At 44.3% G+C, this 22,020-nt stretch overlaps 1 long non-coding RNA gene across 3 annotated transcripts in view; it reads left to right on the top strand.

The window, feature by feature from the left end:
• The window catches only part of LOC122181907, a 26,610-nt gene extending 4,590 nt beyond the window's left edge, over positions 1-22,020 (top strand). The window contains exons 3-8 of one of the 3 annotated variants that reach the window (XR_006179622.1): positions 808-993; positions 5,364-5,536; positions 12,548-12,735; positions 17,601-17,674; positions 18,245-18,321; positions 21,890-22,020. This is a non-coding gene — a long non-coding RNA (uncharacterized LOC122181907). Of the gene's footprint in view, positions 1-807; positions 994-5,363; positions 5,537-12,544; positions 12,736-14,900; positions 14,989-17,600; positions 17,675-18,244; positions 18,322-21,889 lie in introns of those variants that run through there. The other 2 variants (XR_006179621.1, XR_006179620.1) reach the window with 2 other exon arrangements.

Raw genomic sequence — 22,020 nt, 5'->3', positions numbered from 1 at the left:
TGCAGGTGTAAGAAGGGACCTCTAGAAATCACGTAGTCCAACCTCCTGCTTCTAGAATAAAGTATCAAAAAGAAGAGAAAATCCATTTAAAATATTTTTTACTAGATTCATTTCTCACTTATTTGCTATTATAGCTGTGTGTAATGGTTATGAAATAATTTTGGTTAGAACAGTTACTACTAAATAGGAAAAATTAGGCATACAGTGAAATGCAGTGGAGTTGAGGTATCTGAAGTGCTTAAGTATGAGGTATGAGCCCAACTGTTCTAACTCACCAGGAGCTTTCTCTCAGACACCCGAAATGTAAGGGAGAGCATTTTACTGAACTTGACAGTGCCTATGAGATAGTGTCTAATGAAACAAGTATCACAATAACAAAAAAAAACTGTAAAAACATCAAAATTGTATTATGCAAGTTAAAGCTGCAGCTACCATAAGGCAAAAATAACCACACTTTTAATTGTACTTATTACCATCAACTAAAATATGAAATCTTTTACATAGGAAGAAATCTTGGTAACAAGAACCCTAGAATAGTTTGTCCTTGTCTGTATGTTTTCCTGCAGAAGTGGTCATATATAACCTAAACATTCTGCTACATCAGCTACTTGATGGTATGGATATTTAATTCCTTTGACTTACAAAAAGGAAAGTAGCAAGTTCATTTTGTTTTCACCAGTTTTGAGTTCTGGGTAATAGCAGGATTCGTGTAAGAGCGTGGTGCTGGGTACAGATGCCATGATGCGCTGGCATCTGAATGGGATCTGCTGCAGCTCCTCAATTCCTGCTCTCCCATTGTTTTCTCAGGGAAACCAACACGTTCATGCGTCTGGGATTTTGCAGAGCCTCCTTTCAAGGCATGCTTGGGTCTGCATCTGCGTTTTAAGTACCAAGGCAAAACTTCACTCTGCCTGGCAGATGATTTCCTTGCTTCAGGAGCTTAGAGAGGTAGGGAGTCCTACCTGCTCAGGACTTCCTCACCAGCAGTGGTATGTAAGTATGCAGTAGATGAAATGGGTGGGAAACTGGTGCTGCAGCAATGTTTGCCTTTGATGTACCTCTCAGCTTGCCTAGGAGCTGCTGCTGAATTTAGTGCAGTTTAGGGAAATGACATCGGGTCTCCTTCAGCTGGTGTCTGACAGCTTTCTCTTCTCACTGTCTTCTCCTGACTGTGGGTTAGGGCTGTATGCTTGTGCAGGGCTAGAATGTTCCTGTTTTGTTTTTCTCTTCTGCGTATTCCAGTTCTCATTAATTCACATCATTGCTCTAGAACTGACCAGATATGCTGATATAAATGAACTTTACGAGCAGATAAGGAAATGTATTCCCATTGGACTTCTTAAAAACATTTAAGGGAGGATGCAATTATAATAAATGCTTCCAGTTTTGTTTTGTTTTCATTTTTTTATTCTGCAGCCTTCACTTTGATGTTTATCAGTCTTAAATCCTACAGTAGTGCCCTGTTAAACATCTGTTTATTTCTAAAGGCTCCCTCCCTGTAACAAGATGCTCTCTTCTCTTTAGCCTTGAATCTTTTATACTTCTACGCAGAATTTCTGACATAAATATTCAGTGTTTACTGAAACAGTTGAGGAAAACCAGGCCTAAGTCACAGAGCAATGGAGGGAATGGTACCAGCATGACCCCAGGTGCAGGCGTGCGATTGAAATCCATGTGCCTGTTCAGTCATTGTCCAAGGCAGCTTTCAGTGCCATCTAACAAGTAGGGGAAGTTATCTCTGGGCATTGAGGAAAACCATGAAATCCTTGCAGCCTTGCACCACCTGCAGGTGGTGGTGGGATTGTCATTATCAGCCTGGGAGGTGTGAAGTCGGAGCCATCCCAGCGAGATGCTAGCACTCTGCTGGGAGCACGGCCACCGTGTGCTGGGAAACGTGCTGTTCCTATGAGGAGCCGGTGCTGGACGGGAAAGAGTTTCCCTTCTGCACAACCAAGGCATATGAAGCACCAAAGCCCTTCATTTTGTTATCTCTAACGGTAACAACTCTCCTCCCTGAAGTGAAGTAGGGATTTTGGGGCTGGCAATCTGTCGTTTGCTGTGTGCGGCCTGTCCTCTGCTGGGCTCTGCGGGAATGGCACCCACTGGGGCGTGGAGACCCAGACTGCTACGAGTCTGAAGTTTTTTCTTTTTTTTCCCACTCTTTTCCCTGTTTTCCCTCTTCTTCCTTTCCCTCTTCTTTTTCCCCTTGCCTGTCTCATCTCTTCTCCTTTTCCCTGGTACACGAGAAGTTAAAACTTATGAGATGTTCTAACAAATCCAGGAAAACGCAGTTTTGCAATTGCAAATGCAGCAGTGGTGACTGTCCTTAATCTTTGCCCATTGCCACAACTGAATGAATTAACCCATCTGATCTAAAGATGGCTTCATATAAGATGACTGTGGGTCCACCTCGAGCTATTCTCTGCCAGATCTCCCTGTGTTTGTGCTCTGCCTCTGCTACAGCTTCACTCCATGGCTTTGTCTCTGCTGAACTCAGGTGTAGGCAGAATGGGGCCAGCCTGCAAGGCCTGGTACCCCCTTGCCTACAGATGATAAGCATAACCACAGCAGCATGATAAGCAGTGGTGAAATCAGTTTTCACTTTTTTTTTTTTTTTTTCAAATGGAAAAGCTGGCTTTGAAATGAAGTCTTGCAAACGTTCTACAACTTCAGAGGGTGAATGTGTACACATGTGCCAAATTCTAGTGGTTAAAATAAAAGAGCTTTCTGTGATTGCAGGCCCGGCACATTGCTCCAGCATTGTGCATCTGTGGTGGCAATGCATTCACAGAACTCTTTTTGAATGGAACATAACAAGTCATGCTGTAATGCTGTCCATAGCAATGCAGTGCAGTCATTTTATATTCAAGTAGACACTCAGAATGCTCTGCAGAGTTCTGTCCTGGCTGCTGGCATATCTACCAGAGAAGTTGGCTGGTAAAGCCTCAGGCTTTCATCTGTATTACTTTGGTTTAGCTGTTGTAAACATAAATGTTTCAAAAGTTAACGCAACTCCAGAGGTCTTATGACATTATTTGTAGAATATTTTAAGTGTTGTCTACTCTATAAGTATAAAAACTCAGCTTTTACTGTCTCTCCTTTTATAAATGTTTTCTTCCTCGTTGCTTGTTTCCTGTTGATGTAATAAAGATGTTTCTTATTTATGAGCTCCGTTATGAAGCTTCCCTTAAGAGCACCAACTCAAGGAAAATAATCTGCACTGGTTAGAGCATTAGCTGTCCTGCCCCTTTCTCTTGGGAACTGTCTCTGGCTCCTTTCACAGACATGTCCAATTTCTCACAATAAAGGCTGCTGCTTTAAAAATTTACATGTTTTTTTCTTGCCACGTGCAAGCTCTTCTTTCTCATCAAGCCCCCTAATTTGCAGCACAAGCCAAGTGGCTGATGAGAAATAAGGATTAACCACAAAGAAATTGACTGATTTGGGTTTGGTTTTTTTTTTCTACCTTCAGTAATAGACTTTCAAAACACCTTAACCATTCTGCAGATAAATACACCAACTTAGGACTCAACACTTGGTACCAAATAGCTGCCTGTCATTGCCTGAGTGGACATGTACCCTGGACTCATGGAAATGATGAGAACATCTCATATTCTTCATCAACTATTCACATAATTGAAAGGATGCTTACAAAACATAATTCATATAACAGACCTGAAATACAACAGTTAGTGTTCCTCCAGAGCTCTGTGTTAAGTTGTGCTGTCATGATGGTAACCAAAATAGGCATGCTGTATGTGTTAACTTACAGAAGGGCTTTTTGTGAGTAGATCTGGAGTAGTTAATATAAATAATATTCTAGGATACCCAGATTAATAGAGTTGTTTGTGTACTGCTGATTTTGTGGTAAGTGCACAAAGCTTGTTTTATGCCCAGTGAGCTTTGTGCCAGGATATTTGGAGTGGAGTGGATACTTCACTGTTTGATGTAATAAAAGAGATTTCCTTCATTTATACCCCTTCCTGTTAGCTAGAGCAACATTAACATTACTTCTTTCAGCTGTGCTACATGAGAACTGGTATGCATTTCATAAAGGAAAAAAGGCCTATAAAAATGATAAGAAATAGTTATTTCAACATGGATTTGGAATTATATGAAACTTACAAGGGCTGTTCTGAAAGTACTGCCTCCTGTTTCATTACGCTGGTCCTTGAAGTTAGGGGTGGATGTTGGTGGTACGGCAGTAGGGACTGAACCTTGCTGCCAATGTTACGTTTTGTTGCTGTGCAGCAGATGGCAGCAGAGGGGCAGCTTGAGAGCATGCACCTACTGGTGGTGACTGTTGAAAAATAATGTTTTATAGCTGAGAATTTGCACTGTCAGAGAGTGTTACTGTGCTCTTTGCATCTGTTGTAGTCTCTATAGAAATAAATAGGAGGCATTATTTTCGGAACAACTTATTATTAGTCCTCTTTCAGGATGTTGTATTTAACAAGCAACATAAAAATAGTTCGTCAATCATCAGTGAAATTAACACTATTATCTGGCCATTACTATATAAAGGTTAATTTTAGACTTATCGTACAGGCATTCAGTACTACTAAATTGGAACTGAAAGGGGAAAATTGATAGCCAGTTTTGTAGCTTGTGCTTTGAGTCATACTGAACACAAACAGCCAGAAGACAATGGGAAGGATGTTATTTGCATTGCACCTTGGAAAGCTCTATCAAGCAGATAAGATGCTCTTTGTTTCAAGAAGCCTTTGAATGGAAGCCTGGAGCTGTGTTAGCCCTTCGTGAAACAGGACAAAGAGCTGCACGTACAAACTCACAGGAATTCTTAATAGTAGCAGTAACAACCAGTGCATAGCACAATTTTGTTTTGATTTTCTGGAGAGAATTTAATCAAAACATAGTTTTCATGTAGTAGGACCATCTAGTTTTTAGATAGTGGGACAGCCACCACCACATTCCGTAATTTCTTCATGCAGGCAAACATGATATGTTCCTTTCAATTAGATTATATAGTATTTAAATCCTAAACTACTCCTAATGTTTACATTATGAGTATTTCCAGAGAAGGTATCATTTCCTGTAAACCAGCCAACTTTCTGAGCTGACTCGTGGGAGCTGGTTGTTGGGGAAGAGTTGCTCTTTGAGAACCAGCTCTAGGACACAGAATTGCTACAAGAAGTTCTTTCTAAAGTGATATTCACTGAGCATGAGAGTGGTAGCTTTCTGCTTCTCCCAGGCTGCAGCAGCGGTAAATGAATATTTATCTCTCTTCCACCAATACAGGGCTGAGCCTGAAGCATTATATTTAAATCTGAATTTGGGGTAGGTCAGATTTCCTATCAGGATATTGCTTTATGGTAACCTTTATCACATTCTTTCTTCTGCAGAATTACAAGGGGTAACAAAGGCAGCAGAAAAGGCAAGGAACTGGAAGAAGCTTGCCCAAGTGGACCAACGCTGCGTGATTTCAGCCAGTGTTGAATTACGGAGGAGTCACAATCTAACGTGTGATTTGTGCTGACAGGAAGAGCTGCGCAGAGCTGCCAGCGCTTTTATTGTGGTAAGTGCATGCTTTTGATTCATCACAAAAGGGTTTGGGTCAGTTTTTGGGCATGGCAAATAAAATCAATCATTTTTATTGTATCTGCTCCAGTTCATTCGTTTCCCATGGCAAACTTACTTAAGCAGTAAAGTTGAAATATCAGTTGCAGATCAAAAAATTCAATAGTAGCAATGACTCTATAATAATGTCCGTTTGGGTTTGTGGTTTTTTTTCTGCTTGTTTTGTTTTTGAAAACCTGTTTTGCCATTCTACTCATGGTCTCAGGAAGAGCATGTATTGTAATAGAGAACCAAAATTAAACAGGAATCTTTTTAACAAGTGGTAATTGATAAGAAAGCTGATGGAGCTCAGTGTAATTCTCAGGAGTGTCAGAATAGTCATATGCCTCTACAGCAGGTTTTGCATCCCTATGAGGAAATCAGACGAGACTGAAGAATTTAGATTGTTGGATTTTTTTTTTTCCATACTAATTTAAACAAGCCTGGTAAGCTTGCAGAATAAGACTGGTGAGGCTGTGAATCAGAGATAACGCCTATGTATCTAACACAGAACAAAATCCTCAAACTGTGTAAGCCTGCAGAATTGTCTGCTGCTTCATACATCTCCTCTGCAGTCTCTGCTAAGGCTTGGATTCTGTGTGAAATCATGAGACCAGATAGCCCTTCCAAACTTCATTTTGCATATTATAGTAAACCTGGGTGTTCTGAATCTGTTCTGAAGGCACCAACTTCTGAGGTCTAATTAGGTGTTACCTGAAGACGCCTTGTTATCACTATGGACTTCTTCCTTTCCATTATATTGTATTGTATTATTGTTTTATATTCCATCTATTTTACCTTTACTATGCAAAGTAGAAAACATCTCTGTCCCAATCAGAACATGATCTAGTTTATTGTGTTCTTTTCTATAATAAATACCTCCACTTCTTTAACTTCAGGCAGGCTCATCCAGCTCTGTATCCTTTTTGCTTCCATTCTCCTCAGTTTCCAAAACCACTCCAGTCATGTAAGGTTTTGTTGTTTTGAGATAGAATAGCCATCAATTCTCTGTAATTGTCTGTGATATTTCAGGGAATGTATTGATTACACAGGTGTAGACAAACTACAGTTGCCTTTTATTTACTCATTCTGTCCATAGGTATTTGAAAATTTCAAAAAAATACCTGCACATGAGATAGAAAATTTTAATTGAGCTATTTGCAGTCTTGTTCTCCTTTACATGTGTGTTAAATATATATATATATATATATATATATATAAGGTAAATATATATGAGAAACATAAAAACCTATAATCTATGCAAACAATTCTTTCCTCTGACTGACTGTACATTCAACAGTCTCAGCTGAATTATTTGCTCTACAAGTCTGCCTGGCTGGCAGGCAGAAGGAAGCTATCACTGAGGAATCATTTCCAGTTTAGCCACTGTTAAACATTGTGAGAACTTCAGACCTTAAAGGGAACACCAAGCTGTTTTGTTTCGGGGCTGGTTCTGGCTTTTTTCATGAGATGAAAGTGTCTCACATCTAAGCAGATTACGTTTACCTCAAAAGTAGAATATTAAGTTCAAAATATATGTACGCAATAGTTTTAAATACTGCACTGCTTTAAATACTGTGAGTTTACTGTGGTGATAATTGCAATAGTAAGCACTTCTACTGGTGAGATTGGTGAGATTCCTTAAATGTAATTTAACAGTGTATGAGAAACCCAGATTTCTCAGATGTGATGTTGTATCACATAGACATTGGTTTTCTGCATTAGGTCTTAAATCTACATTTCCTTACAAGGTAAAATCAGAAAAAGCTGATGTTTTTACTACTACATGGTGGTGTTTATACTTAATAACACCTCTAGTATTGTCAGCCGTGTAGCAAAGACTTCAGGGACTAAGTCAGAATCAGTTTATTTTCCATTTCCTATATGCACAAGAGCGGTGAAAGTGTATATAAGGAAAAAGGGGGAAAAAAAAGAAGCTCAAACAGGCTTTGTTCATTTGACGAGCACTCAGGGATGACTCTAAAAAGTGGTTGAGAATTTTCAAAGAGCCTTCTAGAGAATATTGTAGCTCTGAGTCTTTGGGGTCTATGTTTTGGGAGTGGAGGTAATGGATGCTGTTGTACTGACTTGCATTAGGAAGTTCACTGACAAGCCCTTGTAAACATGTCTACCACCATGAAATCCATAGGCAAGGGGAAAAAAGCATTAAAATCTGATTACTAGTTTTCTGCTAGGGAGAAGAAAGAAGCTGTAGCAATATCCAAAGGGATGCAAACATCTTTTGACTAAAGTCTTAATTCATGCCTGCAATACAGACAGAGTCAAATGCAGAGAATGTAAAGCACCTTTCTTTCAAAGACTGTGTAATCATACTAAATATGAAGCATGATGAAAACTCAAAAGCAGTTATAGTGCTGACTGAAGAAACCAAATCTTTTGTGCAACTCTGTTTCAACAAGCAGACATATAGAGCCTTAGGATATCACAAAAGGCAACATATTCCAAAGGTAGCCTGATCCAGAAGTACTGAAATAATGAAATCCATTGATTTGAAGGGCTTTATAGACTTTCAAAGGCTGCGGGTCAAATCTGAACAGACATCAGCTCTTGTCTTCAAACCCTAGTGCCCTTTTTGCATCAAGCAGAACCCTCTTTCAATGAGAATTTCCTAAATGGAAATGCTCCAGCACAGTGCCAGGTACTGGTGCATAATGTTCAAAGCAGAACCGAACCTTAAATTAGTCGAAGAACACATATGAAACTTGAAACTTCTGGTAGCACTGAAGTAAATCTTCCATCTTACAAATTTCGGCCAGGATAATGAACGTGGCTCACAGGCTGCTTTTGCAAAGAGACAGCAGAGATTTTCCCTCCCCTCTCCTGGGAGGGCTCACATTTGGCGATCATTTCCAAACAAGCATCTTTCCAAACAGAAATGTTTCTCATTCTTTCCTCCCTTTAATAAAAAGTTGAGGAATATTCTCCACTTAACTGTAATCACCTGAAAATCAGATATTGTGACAGCATGATGTGGTATCCATGCAATAATACATTACATTCACTAGTACAGGTCATTAAGTTTTTGCCACTGTTGATGTATTTGGAACAAGTTGCTTGAATAATGAGTGTGCACAGAATCTTGGAAGTAAATTTATCAATCCATCTTCATTAAATAGTATTTTTATTTACAGCAGCTTTCTATCCAGCATACTTTAAACGAATTCTGTCCAAATAGTTTAGAAAGAAAATTACAAAACCCTTAATTAAAATCATGCCAATAGAAAAATGAGTAACAAGTTGTTCGCAAATGTAAGCGTGTTGCAGCTGTCTAGGATCAATGTTTCAGCATAGAAAATGCTGACTAACAAAGCTCAGAGGTGTTCAGATTGGACAATGAGGAAAGGTTATTTGGCTTAGGAGTCTTAAAGCGTGGGTCTTGACTAATATGTCAGTGAGAATTTTGTTATTCACTTGTACAGACGTAAACTCACTGCTTCATTGTATTACTGCTAGTACCAGTTAGGAAAAAATGAAAGCATGATTTTCTGGTTCTGTTCTCCAGACTGTGTGAGACATGAACAAATCCACATAAAAGGAGTAATTGTTAAATACTCTGTTATTTTATAGATAAAAGCAGTGGTACCCCTGCTTGTCCAGTTCAGCACTCTGTGTATGCACAGGCTGCAGCCTATGTGTTTTGCAGATTTCCCCCCCTGTTCCGCTTTGTTGTCCCTCCTCTCTCAACCATTAAAAAGAAAATATAATTTTCCACTTGGAGGACAGTTTTGAGAACAGAATCAGTGGTGTGCTAAGATGCTGCAGGGATGAGACCTTTGCAAGCCACTAAGTAGCTACATAAGCAGAGACATGTGGCAGCGGTTGGAGAAATTAAGCTGGTATTTAATTGCTGATATTATGTGATGTTGCTCATAGATGAGATAGATATAAATACTAAATACTCTTGTTTGGCTGAAGCAATTCATTCCATTTCATTCTCTCTGATTCAGGAGAACTGAGCCTTGAAATAATGTGTCTGTCTGTCTGTACTGTTGACGCTTGCTGAAAAGAATTTGTCGCACTGTGTGTGTTTGGGCTCTTTGCTGAGCTCCTGGAATGACTCCTTTCATTCACTAAATGTAGGCTTGTTTTGGTGCTAAGTGACACAAGTTAGCAGTGGAAATTGCACCCAGAGACTTAGCCTCTGATGGCAGTCAGGACTTTGACCAACTTTTTCCAGCAAGTAAGATGCTGTGCAGCCCACCAGTGGGGTCTTGAACTTGGAACTATGTGGGACGAACAGCATCAGATTCAGACATCAAAGAGCTGACTTCTGACTTGTGGGGGAGGAGATGGAGGGAGAGCTAAAAGAAGAACTAAGAATTATTCCAGTTAATAGGAGTTAATTTCCAACATTAAACTGTGGGGTTGTTGGCAGACCACCGGGGTTTGAATGGCCTTGCTGGATTTTTTACGATCTGTTTGTGTCTTGGAGATTGTATTATCATTCCTATGTTAAGTACATTTACAAATCAGAAAACTTCACCGTTTATGAATGTGCTGAAACTATGTGAAAGACAACACTTAGGTTTAAAAGGCATTAGTTGTTATTTGTATTTTGCATATTATCTGTGTACAGAACTATATGTATGTGTATGTGTTTCCTTGTTCAGGCTTGGGACTCCATCCCACAGTGATACAGGATGTCTGACACTTCCTGACAGACATGCTCAAGCCCTGGCTCAGTAAAGGAGCCCCTGTCACCGAACACAGCAGCTCAGGTCTTAACCCCAGCTTTATCCTGACCCAGTGTTCACTCCACAAAATGTTCATGTCTGCTGTAGAACTGGATATCACAAAATTAACTGGAAATTGGGCAAACTGAGATTTAAAAGCAGAACTCTGGGTCATATCCAAAAAATGGGCTCCTGAGCCAAGTACTCATGCTCTGTTGAACCCCTCAGTAGAGAGTAACCGTAACACAAGCTGTCCATAACTACCCTTTATTTCAACTGAATTGCTCTTTCATGCTCGTGATTCCTCAAGATACTTTTTCCCCAAAGAGCAATCACTTGTACCGTGCTAAAGGTTATTTTTTCCTCCTGAAACCAAACTGCACAGTTAGGGGACTTATATATACCACACATGAAATCGATTTTCTTATTTTCTTCTTTGCCATGTGGTGATAGGTAGTATTTCTATATGTGCCCCCAGAAAAATATCTTGTTTAATCTGTGTGCAGTTGTATATTTCATTTTATGCCCCTAACATTATCTTTTCTCTTGCTGCTTAATGTCTACTCTCAAAAATTTCACTTGGTGCAAGAATTCTGATTTTAAGATCATGCAACTGAAAACCTCTTGATATAGTGCAAAGGATACAAAATATGGGACAGTAGCCTCAGATAAGATGAGCTCAATTGTTTCGATATTGGATAATATCTGCAGATAACAACATTTATTATGTAAAGTAATCATGATGCCAGTTCTTAGTAAACTCGACTCTTCTGAAAATGAATTTTAAATTTATCTTTCCACTTTGGTGTCAGTAAAAGACATTCTGTGGCTTTATAAAGGAATCTATTTGACATTTGCACTGCAAAAGGTACTCTTGGTGTAGGAGAGAATGTATACAGGGCTTGATGTCAGCCAACAAGGCAATCTAAGAGAATGAAACCATCCTCTGCAGCAGTAGCTCTGATCCAGCCACCCATACACCTCCCTGAGGGATGCTTCCATAGCACTCTCCTCCTTCAGTCCTCTGTCTGTGCCCTAATGAGCAAATGTCTTCCCCAGCTTCTTTTTAAGGCATCATTTTTTTTAAGGCATTTCCTATTTGCAAATCCATTCGCCCTGTGCTCTGAAGGAGGGCGTTTGCCCGCCTGTTCCATTGGTGTGCTGTTTGGGTTGGATGGCACAGTACAGCTGGGGCCCTTGGGCTGTCCTCTCCCAGCCTCCTGCCTGCTGGTGAGTTACTGACACTGCTGTAGCTACGAATCCAAAACGCAGCACCCTGCATGTGACCGCAGTCTCCTCCATCCCAGCTAGGTACCAGACAGTACAAAATCTGTTCTCATTCTGTATTTGCTCTTTGTTTTCTGTACTTATACTTGTTCTTTGTTTGTTGTTTGTAGTGAGGGTTTATCTCAGTGTGAAAATTTGAAGGTTGAGTACAGATGTTGGTATGATAATCCTCTGAAACACATTACTTCTCTGTTTTAAGTATGTCAGTGTCCAGAGCTGCTAGAGGATTGGGAGGAGCAGGGACTTGGCATGTCATTGCTGATCCACGGCTTTGGCTGCAGTAGTGAAGTATGCTTTTATCTCAGTCGAGATGTAATTTCCTATTTTGAATTCTATTTCAAACTCTTTTGTCCTGGGAATCCTGGTAGTGGTTTTTGCTTTGGAGAAGGGAATGCTGTGAGAAGATCGGGTACTTCCATTTCTCTGTAGTACTTACTATTGTGTGGCAAATGATGCAAGGCTGCTGCTTTGTCTGTTGCTGTCTCAGGGCTCTCAGGTTTTGGCACATCCGTGGCCATGTTTACTGTGACTTTGCTTTTTTGCTGGGTAATATTTGATTGTCACAAAGCTACTTTCCATTTTGAAGGAAGCTGGTGTTGTGTGCAGCTTCATGTCACAGGGAGGGCTGATGTGACACACTGCAGCGCATACCCCAACGTTTGGATTTATTTTAGAAGATCTCTAAATTTAAGTGATTTACCCACTTTCTGTCTGCCCAGCTTCTCAGCTGACTGTAAGTCTGGTGTGTGGCTTTTCAGCCACAAATCTCTTTTGATCCTCTTTGCAATATTCTAATGCCTCATGCTCAGTTAATCTCCTTGCCATGCTGCAGGCCTGCATTGTGTTACTGGGCTCAGAAGTGGAGCAAATGAGAAAAAAAAGTCTTGCATATAAATCAGGACTATGTCTCTGGCTGGTACACTGCCTTATTAGCAAAAAAAAATACTAATATTTGATATTTTCTGTTTCCCTGCTTTGTTTTCTAGCAGAGGCTGCAGGGTGAAGATGGTGTGTGCCTGACTGTACTGGACTGCACAGGCTGCCTCCAAACACACCGAGCTGCAGGACAGTGGAAGGCTGACACCAAGCATCCCACCACCTCTCATGATAACCAATGGTCAGGCTCAGAGCTGCTGCAAACGTCACCTCCTGCTTCATACAGACACAAAGGCAAAAGGTATTGCTGCCTTTTTCCCTCGGCTCCTAGGGTGTATTTATCCCTGTGCTTTTGGTTTTCCTTCATGGTGAATGTGATGTTTGAGCACTTGGCATCTACATACACTGCTGACAGAGTCAGCATTTAGAAAATGTTCTTAAAAATAAGGGAGAAGATGCCTCTGCATTGCCATGGCACCAAGATGGAGGCTGGTGTTTGAGACAGTTGACTTCTCTGGTCAGGGACTGTCACCAACGACTCTCTGTTAATTGAAGTGCTTGACAACTTTCCATTGGAAGAAGTTCCCCCCTTTCAAACATGTTGCCATTTTGAATGAGAATTAATTCACAGAATTATTTTGAAAACTATTTTGGCTTCTTCTGAGTTGTTCAAAAGCCTTTGCTCTGCCTTTCCTTAAGGGCATGTGCCCCTAAGCTCCCTTTGCAATCCAGAGAGCCCCAAGCAGCCAGCACTGTGTTCCCCATGGCAAACAGCTACAGGAGCATCAGGGAACCATTAGGTTTTTATGATGTTATAGTCTCAGAGAGAGTCCAATACAATGAAACTACTTGGTATGTGACACAAGACATGAAAATAGTCTTGAATTGTCAGTAATTTTTTTCTCTTGAAAACATTATTTCCTTTAGTGGTGTGTGGTTGTGTCTGGAGCACACAGTGCTTATTGAATGAGGTTTTACATTACAAAAGCATCCCAACCTGCCAAGCTCCTATTTCTGGTGTGACTAGAAATGCTAACGGCAGTGAATCTCTGCCTTCCTCTTGTAGTTTTTATGTCCTGTGTGTAAAAGGCTGCTTGGTGCCATCCTTCAGTCCTGAAGTCTTTTCCCTTAGGCCAGCTTTCACCTCAGCATCTGTTAGCTGTGACAAAAGCACTACCAAAGGTAGAACCTAAGTCAGATAGCTGTGCTTTTCAGTTCTTAGCAGTCATCTTATCAGTGGTTGTTACTAAGACATATATAAAAATATAAATCATACTATGCCTCCATCATATAAAAATGATGGAGGCAAGGTTTGTTTCAGGCAGGCCTTGGTTTCTGACTGAAAGGGAGGGAAGAGGGGAGAGGGAAGCAGTCTCAGGCCTTACGTAGCAGAAAAGAGGACAAAAGCATCAATATGCTCTAACTTAATGGTTTTTGTTAACTTTTTCATCCCTGTTCCTCCCTACAACACCGGCTTGTCTTCTAAATGTGGGATTTTCAATAGTATTTAAATGAGATGTGGTATGACATAATTTATTGAAAGTACTATGGGTTTTCTCAAGCAACCAATACTCAAGTTGTGAATTAACTTTTATTTGAAACATTCCTAAGCTTGATCTAGACAGATTTCCCAGATCTTATTTCAATTTGCAGATGAGCAGCTAGCACATGTTGAAACCAAAGTTTCTATGAGCTGTCGCCTTCAATTGACTAAAACCTGTGCTGCATGGAGACGTGTAACTGTTCTAACACCCGTTCTGCGTTCTGGTTATCGTACCCCGCAGCTCAGGGCAGGCAGGCAGGCCGTGCCGGGTGGGAGCTTTGGCCACTGGGGGTTGCGGTCGCTGCCTGTGTGAGCTCTTCAGAATCTCCGCGTTCAGACCACTCACCTGTTTCCAACCCGTCGGGTCGGTGCATGGCTGCGGGCACAGATGGAGTTGGGGGGGGGGGGGGACGGGACACCGTGTGGCTGCGGGCCGGTTGGAGGGGGCTGCCGGCTCCCCAGGTCCTTCAGCGCTGTCTTAATACAGCCCCGTTTAACGCAGCTTACGTACTCGGGTTAAAAACACAGGGAGAAACAGAGAGGGCGTGAAGCGGTAGAGCCCGCGGCCCGAGACGGGCCGAGCTGGGGGCTGCGTGCGGTCACACCCGGCTCTCCCCAGCCCGCGCATCCCTACCGGGCCCGGCCGCGCACGGATGCCGCGTTGCCCCGCGCTCATCCCGGGCCGGGCAGAGCCGGAGGCGGGGAGGTGCCCGCACCCACCGAGGGGCGGGGCCGCGCCGCCGCCTCCCTGCCCGCCGCCCGCCGGCAGGTGGCCGCGGGGCGCTCCCTGCGCCCGTGGGGTGTGCGCGGGGCGGACCGGCGCCGAGCTGCGGGCGGGTCCCGGAGCGCCGCGGGGCGCTGAGAGCGGGGCCGGGGGGGAGCGCCGAGCTCCTGCGGAGGGAGCCGGGACGGGCGGCGGCGGGGCGAGGGCTGCCAGAGCCGCGAGGTTCGCCCCCAGCGGCCGGGGAGGGCTGACCCGATCCAGCGCCCGGCGGGGTGCGGCTGTGCCCGGTAAGCCGCGCCGGGAATCGCGGGGAGCTGAGCGGCAGCTCGTGCTTCCTCGCGGTTCGGGAGGTGGGAGTCGGAATGGGGTTTCTAAATATAGTAATAAAAAGCGGAAACTATAGAGATTGGTATCGCTCCGTTAACGAAGCGGCGTTCCGAGCCTGCGGCCGCTCTGCCCACCTCGCTGCGATCCCCCGCCTCGCCGGCGGCTCTTCTTCGAGCCGGCCCTGCCCTGCCCTGCTCTGCCTTGCCGCCAGGTGCGGGAGGGCTACGGGGAATGCCACGGCGGCGGGGTATGCGGCCGCGCCCCGCCCTGCCGGCCGCCTGCTCGGCTCCTCGCTGCTGGGGCTGCGGGCGCGGGGCTGCGTCGCCTCGTGCCGCGGTGCGTGTGATCGGAAAGCGGCCCTTCTGTTGAGCTCACCCCACGGCAGCCTGGTGTTGCCGCAGGTACCTGACGGCGGCCCCCTCCTCGGGCCCCCCGGGCCTTGCCCTTTCCCGCTTTCGGCGAGCGCCCCACGCGTGTCCTCCTGGCGTCTCCACCGGCTCTGGGGCGGCAGCTGACGCGTATGGGGTTTTGCCGACGCTCGCGGTGCTCTGAGCTTTGCTGAGAGGGGACTCGAACATGCTTTCCTTTGCACGCTGCTCGAGGAAACTGCTCTACACCCGTGCTGAAAACGTAACATCCATTTACTACGTCGTGTCTCCATTCGCCCGTTTGAGCATCATTTGCACTCGGGTCTGGGTTCTTGAGGAGTTCCAGATCTCCGCAGCCATCGGCTACTCTCTCCCCTGAAGGAGGCGCCCCTCTGTGACTCCGGCAGTTGGGTTCCCGCAGCTTTGGCCAGGCTTCCTGCAAGCGGGACTCCTGGGAAGCTCAGTAGCTTTAGGTTCTTCCTGCCGTTTCTTCTGTAGCTGCTTGGGCAAGCAGCGACATTAAGCGAGACTGTAAGAAGCTTCCAACGTCTTCCTCACCTCACCTTCAGGCTGTCTCCCAGCTGAACCCAACCCGCTGCTGTGCTATGGAAAGTGAGCCTTTCAGGACAGAGCTACCATGCACACAGCACTCCATACCTCCAACGACGCTTTTCCTGGATGAAACCTAACCTTGTGGCTGCCGAGAGCTGCACTTGCTGCCTGACTATTGTTTTCTGAATTACTGCTATTTTGACCAAAAGGTTCCTTCCTTTGCCTCTGCTTGCTCCATCAGCCATCCTCTTACTGAAAAGCCGTTTAGGATAAGCTGATGGTCACGCCTGGCTCTCAAAAGGGAGATAGGAAGGAAAGCGCTCCCCCAGCCTGCACTGTCGCCCCATTCAGCTGCAGACCGGCTTAGACGCCTGCTGCAGTTAATCAGTTCCAGCCACAGTAGGGGGGAAGGCTTTGAAATTCCAGCGAGTACCGTAAGGGAGATAAGGAGAAAACTTTCACTGCCATGCTAATCCTGCTCAGCAGCGGCTTGTCTCCAGCATCCAGCCCTTCCTAACCTGCAGCACTTATCTCCTCCAGCAGCAAGCACCGCGAGGGAGGAGGGCAGAATATATGCGAGCATCACATCTCGTGTCCCAGAGCACGAGGTCTTGCCTTGCTGGGCAGAGGGAAAGCAGGCTGGGTGTGCCCTGTCTCGTTGCTGGATCTCATGGAGGACCTGAACTTTGCTGCCATGAGATGCAGCACGGAAGTCTGGCTGCCCAGGTGCTGCAGGTTTGCCTTCTGGGCGAGCATTGCTCAGCTCACCCCGTGGTCTGAGCAGCATGCTCTGCTGTGCTTCTACCTGAGTTTGGGAAAAGGCACTCAGCTGGAAATAGAGGGTGATTTGGTTCCCTTTGTATTTAATGTTTCAGTTCTCTTTAGAAGGAGTAAAACAATCGCATGCCGTTTTTTGGAAGGTTGAGAACTTCTGCTAAGTGTAGTTGTGCATCCAGCTGGTATGCATAAGCAGTTGTTGGATGTCTCTGCAGTGTGTGCTTTTGGGTAGTTCTAAAAGTCCCATTGCTATTTTTTTTTTGTTGGTCACAGGGAGAACTTGTGTTGAACACTTCCCAGCATTTCTATCCCTATTCTGCAACATTTATAATAAACATTAAACTTCCCTTTTTTTCCCATCAGCACAGAAAACTGTGCGACTGCTACGTCTGAACTGTCCAAGGAAGCAAGAGATACCTGCTGGGCTTTGTTACAGTGGGGTACTACAGTTGCCCTGCTAAAAGCACTGTGATGATCTGACCATTGTCCCTCTATGCCTGGTGATAGAGGCCTGGCTCCTTGCAGAAACCCGGAGAGGGGGAGAGAGAAGAGGGCTCTAAGCTCAGCAGCAGGCAGGCACTGGGTGCCTGGCACAGCCCCATCCCGCACCCTGCCCGACCTGTCCTTGGGGATGGGAGCCACCCACCCGCAGTGGCCCTGGGGTTGGGAACCGGGCATAAATTCTTGCAGCCTGCCATTCAGTCTGATGTCTGAAGTGCTGCGTCATCCTTCTGCCTTTGAGAAAGTCAAACGCTGTGGGTGAACAGGCGAGCAGAGTTCTGCAGGGCCAGCACTGAGGGATTCCTTTAACTCTGTGGTACTACAGAACTTTGACTTTGTAAGTGCAGTGTTTTATGTCTGGATTCTTTTTGCAGAGTCCCAGTCGTGAAGCAATCTGTGCTGTGCTAGGGACGAGGGGGATGATTTGTTCAGAGCAGCCAGGTCCTTGGTAAGTAGCACACAGAGCTTCCTTCCTCATGGGTGCTGGAGAAAGACCTAAGAGCCTCCCTGTTACAGGGTGTCACATGGGGACATTGGGAAGTGAAGAGCCCAGTTCTCTGGTAGCAGAAATCTCTCACTGTGCTCAACTGGGTGCAGCTACGCCGAGCTGTTTCCGAAAGTAGGACTTGTTTTTAATCAGCTGACTGATAAAACAGCATTGGAGAGGGTGATTCCTTGCAGTGTAGCACTGCTCTTCAGGGAGATATTTCAGAAGTCCAACCAAAGGGAAACCACATACACAGGAGATGGGACTTATTTGCCTGTGACAGCTTGAGCTGCTGCAAGCCACAAAAACTTCCTTTTATGTCTCTCTTCATTGTATGAAGGGAGGTTAACAAAACTCTTAGTGGTGGATGGCTTATGCTTATCTTTTTGTGATTACTTCTGATTGAAGTTTTCAATAATGGAACATTTTTATCAAAATAAAACTGTGTATGTACTATTAATGTTTTTCCCTTGTTGTATGGTATGATAGGAAACGGCAGGCATCTTTCTAACGTTGTTTTCTTTCCTTCAGTGATTAGAAATGAGCTCGGTTTGGCAGGAAGCACTGAGGAAGGCTGGCAGAGAGGCAGCGTGGTCCTTGCATGCAAGGTGAGTTCAACTGCACAGCATGGCTCCCGCAGGACTTTCCCTCTTTGTATTACCGCAGTGTGTGAGCGTGTAGGAGCTAATGGGAAACAACACCTGAACTTGTACTTGAGATTCCAGGGCTGTGTCCTCAAGACCCTTTTTAAAACAACACATGGCATTTGCAGTATTGAAGTTAAATATGAGGTATTTAAGGCCTTACTGATCATAGCTTCACTGAGATTTAGCACAGCCTGCAACCTGTTAGTTTAGTTTGTCTGAAAAATGCATTTCACTTGTTATAAAACTGATCCTTAAGAAGAGAATCTTTGTTAAGATTTGCAGCGGTGCTGCTTTAACTCCTGGATAACTACAACAAAACAGGTTGCAGCACACTAACTTCTGCCTTGAGCTGAGCACAAGAGCTGGTCAGGTAAGCAGTTGTATCCACAGTGGTTTTGGCTTGAGCCTGGAAACTTCCCTGCAGTGCTTTCTGAAACACAGCCAGCCACAGGCAAGAGCTTGGGTGCTGAAACAGACTCCGGTCAGCCGGCTTTGCCTTGTGCGGTTCCTGAGTGCAACGTCGTGCCGGCAGTAACGTGAACTCACGTCTCCCAAAGATGTGTGCTTTGTGAGGCAGCCAGCCGCGTTAAAATCCCTATCAGAACAACGCTGGAAATGAGATAGGCAGAGAGCATTTAAACAGTGCTTTATCCTACATGTGCAAGCAGTGGCTGTCAGAAAAACGGGAAATCAGTCAGAAGATGGAGGACAACTTCATTTACAAGCATTTATGTGCCAACAATTATTAACTAGAGTAGAGCAGACAAACAGTAAAACCTACTGCGCTGACTTAGAAAGTACTGCGCTCCATGAATAATGAAACAAGCAGGAGTATACGATTGAAACCAGGGTCAATAACTTTGCTTTTAAGCCTAACTAGTAATCAATAGGAAACAATTTCGTTGTCTTGCATGTCTTGCTGTTTCCTAGCCTGCTCCCTTCTCCATGTTAGACAGTCACACCCATATCTGAGTTAGCCCCAATGAAACGGCGGAGGTAAGAAGGTGGGAAGTCCTCGAGGAGAAGATCCTGGCCTACAGAATCCCTCCATATCTGCTTTAGGAAATGCTTGTCCTTCTACTCACATTCCCTCCATCTTCCGCCTGGCCCTAACTCATTTGCTGGAGTCGCTTAAAAAGGGGAAAGGAAATCTCCAGCTGTAGGGCCGACACACCTTAACACCAGGATAAAGTACAACAAGTGGTTGATATTTAACAGACCTTCTCTAAAGAGCACCGAAAAAAGGATTACATAGAAAAGAATTGGATTATAACCATAGATGAAAAGCCAAATTCAGATAGTCATTAGACAAAATGTGAGAGATGAAAGGGACAAAAATATGCTAATATATCACCGTTGGCATAGAGTATTTGGACAGCACTCCAACCATGGTGAGGGGAAGCTGAGGTTTAAATTTACAGTATTTATGGTTCTGACTAAGTCCAGGGGTGTCATGAGATCTAATCTGAAACTTCTGACTGTCACCAGCAGAGTATAATGAGAAGGGATTAGGCAGGGTATCTGTGCACTGTGGGAGAAGCCTCTGTATTCCTTGGTCTGGATAAAGCAGTGCTGTCCAGTGATTCTTTACCAGATGAGATGCTCTGAGCTCTGTAGAGTTTGAGAAGTGCAAGTGGAAATTATTTTATTTATGTTTTATTAATGATAAATATTGAAATTAGAAAGGTATGAGACAAAACTATTTAGAAGTTTTGAATTATTCAGAGTCTGAATGGCTTTCAGACATCTCCTTGGCCTCTGGTCTGTAAGCACGTTCTGCCAGCATTATAAGTTGCATCAGTGCACGTGGCTGAAAGACATGGGTATGAGCCTCGTGGATTTTCATAAACCTCCGCAGGAATATATATTCAGTTTCTTGTGCACTTAAGAGAATCCTTTCTTTTACTCATTTAATAACAAGTTCTCACAATATAAACCTCAATGACAGTTTAACTATCTTCTGTGTTGGGTCAAACTAGCAATGCTGGAGGCAGGGTCTATGTCACAGGCCTGATGACTACATTGCTTAGTCTTAAAGCACACTGGCACCTGCTGCATCATGTCATTATGGTCAAAATAAACACTGCATTGATTTAAGTGGTTTACAGATGTTTCTTTAAAATGCTGAGAGGTTCTGATACCAAGTGAAAGGTATGAAAATGTTTTGTGGCTTCAGAAGCCCCACAGGTCTGACTTTCCTCCAGGAGCACCAACCACCACTGTGGTGCTTGGGGCTGCCAGTCACAGCTGCCTTCTAGAGGTAGGGGCATTCTCACGAATGTCCTCTCCTACAGGAGGGCAGAAGCTTGTCACCATGAGCCTGACTCACACATGCCAGCTGCTGGGCTGGGGCAATGCTATCCTACCTGTGGGCCTTGAACACAGAAGGCTCCATTTCCAGAGGTACTCAAGGCCAAGTTGGATGGGGCCCTGGATGAGCAGCCTGATCTGATGATTAGCAGCCCTGCCCATGACAGAGGGTTGGAGCTAGATGATCTTTGAGGCTTCTTCCAACCTAAGCCATTTTGTGGTCACCTGCCTGCAAATGGGATTTCCTCTCTCAGTATTTGCCTGGCATCAGGTTACTGGATTGGAGCCCCTGTTTCCCTCAATATATAAAGGAAATAAACAAAGCTTAATATCTTTGCCATAATTATGTTTTCAAAGGCTATTTACAAAAAAATGTTTAACTTTGGCTGACCTCAGTACGACGTCATTGGGTGAAAGCATAGGGAACAGTTGGTTTCTGTGCAGCACAGTCTTTATTTTGGCTGGCAGTCTACTAACTCTGGGGAGTGGTAAGCTCATGCCAAGCAACGTCAAGCAGATCGTACAGTTCTGCTGTGCCCCTCTAGAGCAAAGAGCCTGAGAAACTGCTCTGTAGGTTAGTAACAAAGCTGCATGTAGCGGAATGTGGGCTCAGTTCACATTCTCGATCAGTTTGACTAAAGGACCCACTCAGGTGTGGGGAAAAAGGTAGTTTTCTGCTGGCACATTCTTGTGAAGCAGACCTTGAGGTCATGTCAGCGTGTGCTTCTTACAGCGCTTGTTCTGGCAAGGTGAGCAGATCTGGCGTTTATGTAACTCGAGTCCTGTCAGGTGATGGTTACCTGCTGCTTTTGTCTGCATGAGGCTCTTCTTTGTTTTACTTTCTTAGCAGCAGCAGCAGTCACTGCAGTTTAAATGGTATTTGTGTACAGACTGAGGAAAGCAGCACTGTCTCATCTGTTTGGAAGAAACAGATGTTATTCCCGGGACCTGTACGGTTATATTGCAGACAGACTCTTATAGATGGCTTACAGCTCTTGTCACTCCCTGGGGACTGCATTCCAGGGAAGCTTGAATTCGAGTTGGACTCTGCCTGATGACTGTAGTAGATGGGTGTTACTGATAAAACACAGTTTAGATGCACCGTGCACAGATTTATTGGAGTTGGTTTTACAGCTTCTGCAACCAGTTTAGCTCCCCTTTGAGCTCACTGAGAATGGTGAACTATTTACCGCATTTCTGTGAAACACTGTTTTGACAGATTTCTCCAGAAGTAAAGAAGCACTGGTGGAGACAGTGCAACCCCTGGCAAGAAGCAGCAACGCTGTGCAACAAAGGAAGGAGCCGCTTCCAGGTTATGAAAACATGCTGTTGAACTGAATTTTGCAGCTG

Source organism: Lagopus leucura, unplaced genomic scaffold, assembly GCF_019238085.1.
Source record: "Lagopus leucura isolate 7727_CA_CO unplaced genomic scaffold, USGS_WTPT01 Super-Scaffold_100012, whole genome shotgun sequence".
Taxonomy (NCBI): Eukaryota; Metazoa; Chordata; class Aves; order Galliformes; family Phasianidae; genus Lagopus; species Lagopus leucura.
Note: the sequence above shows the minus strand (reverse complement) of the source record. Positions and strands in the feature narration are given on the sequence as shown.